Source organism: Oreochromis aureus, linkage group 19 (assembly GCF_013358895.1).
Source record: "Oreochromis aureus strain Israel breed Guangdong linkage group 19, ZZ_aureus, whole genome shotgun sequence".
Lineage (NCBI taxonomy): Eukaryota > Metazoa > Chordata > Actinopteri > Cichliformes > Cichlidae > Oreochromis > Oreochromis aureus.
The window spans coordinates 19,330,074-19,332,387 of NC_052960.1; positions in this window are offsets into that span (position 1 = coordinate 19,330,074).

Consider the following 2,314-nt stretch of genomic DNA (forward strand, 5'->3'; position numbering starts at 1 on the left):
GCGCTGCAGCTGCGGGCCAATCACAGCCTGCAGAGCCCGGCCACGTTTAACTCTTTATCTCTCAAACGAACCTCTTCATTACAGAGCTGTTATCCCACCGCTGTCAGCTCAGCGCACGGGAAAGAGATAACAGCTGCAAACTGTTAAGAAGGATGCCATGCAAATAATGGGCCTTATATAAGCCAGTCTATTGTTCTAATATATTATCTGATAAGAAATAAACACAATGAAAACACTGAAGTGGAACATTTTGATTTTCAGGCTAATGTGCATCCCTGTATGGAGGACCCCAAGTGCGAAAATGAATTCAATAAATACATCATTAAATATTAACGTTAATATGTCATTAATTAATCAAACTAGGCAATAAATAAATGCATCCATAATTATTTTAAGTATAAATGATTTCATTTAAAAATCTTAACAACATATTATGTTTTATTTGTGTCTAATTGTAATTTATTAATGACACGTTTAACCCTCTAGAGTTTAAATCACATGGCCAAGTTAAGATTTTATAGCAGCAAGATGCACTTTCACAGAGTCTCTGTTTCAACTTGTGTCAAAACTGTGACTTTTTAGCTTTTAAATTGTGTTGATAGACCAAGTAAGTCCAGAATAAATAATTTACACTGAATTCTGTTGTCAAAATTCAAGCAGGAATTTTTTGAGGAAACCCCCAGAACCTATTTGCAGAAAAATGCATCAACTAATCTAAATTTGGTTGCTTAGGAAGAGGGGAAAGTTGTGGGAGTGACGGTGGAGAAAGAGTGAGCGATAACAATAGTGAGTTTTGACATCTGAAACATTTAGCATGTTTGAAGTGTACACTTCAAATCAAAAGCAGTCACAAACAGCCAGTTGATCACAGAATATTCATTATAAGTTCATTATTTAGATATTTAATTATTACTTCTTTCCCATTTAAATAAATTAATAACAAGTTAAATTATTTAATGATATATTTATTTAACTCATTTTGGCACTCGAGGCTCTCCATATTCATGTGCGCTAACTCAGAGATGTATTAGATGAAGACATTGGTTTTAGCTGTTTTACATAATACAACTTAAGTTATATTATAAAAAGATACTTTTAATGCCTAAATGAATCAATATGTAAATTATATTGTTTGAGTATAATTACACCATGATTTTTTTTACTTAGGAGCTACAGCTTTGAAGTAAGTGTCATCATTAATGTAACGGATACCTGGAAATACTGCCGCAAATACCCAGATTAAATTACAAGCTTCAAAAGTCAAACTTATAGCTCCATACTGTAGCACCCTGCGCTGTGAGTAATAAACACCCATACATTATCCACATACAATGGTGCGAAGCCATGAACATGTGCTGCCACCTACTGGCTACAGATCAGCTTCTGCCATGCTGAAGAATTTCAACTACAATCAGTGGTTCACTCAGTACTTGCAACTTGTGTTTTACTGCTGTTTTGGCTCTCATTCAGTATTGACAGTCATATTGCTGAGTTATTTGGCCATCTAAAGGTACCTTTAAAGAGGGATCTCTTATGGTTTGGTTCTCATTGGATGCATCATCACCCCTGTTTGGATGAATGGGGTGGGGATGTCCAACATTACATCCCTCTCTGCCAGATGACCCACCAAGGGTTGATCAAATCTCAACAACAACAAACCATAGGCCTGCTGTCTTAATCCAAACCTACCTGGTGGCTTTCATTCCTCTCCATGTATTCCTTTCCAGGAACAATCAGCTACTTGATCACCTGCTATGGTTAGGAAACTTCAGCTGCTTTTACAAATCCTATAATTGGGCTGGATGAAACCAGGAAATTTTAGACCATGTTGTGGTGTGACCAATGCTTTTTCTCTAGTTTTACTCCAGCATTGTATTATTACAAGCCAAAATATGTTATTTTTTCCGTGTTGTGCAAAAGACAAGTATCAAACTTTGCGCAAACACGGGAGGTCTTGTTGTTACGGAGCATGAGCATCTTTTAAGCCAGGGCCTCTTAAATAAGACATTACATATTTGAGTTGATTTCTTTAACTACATGGGAAACGTGAAACTCTGACAATGTGGTACTCAAACTCCATAAAGAAATTCAGTTAAGGAGGATCATCAGTAGGCCCACACTGCCCACTCCAGTGCCAGGAATAAAAATGGCACATAGAAGCTAAAATTATTCCAGGCTTTAAATGATCATCTTTACATAATATCAAGACAGACAAATTTCAGCTAGCAACTGTTCCAATCATGGGACGGTTAACATAACATACGCCCTGCAGTTTTTCAGTCTCTATCAGTTCCGTGAATAAAGAGAAGACTAC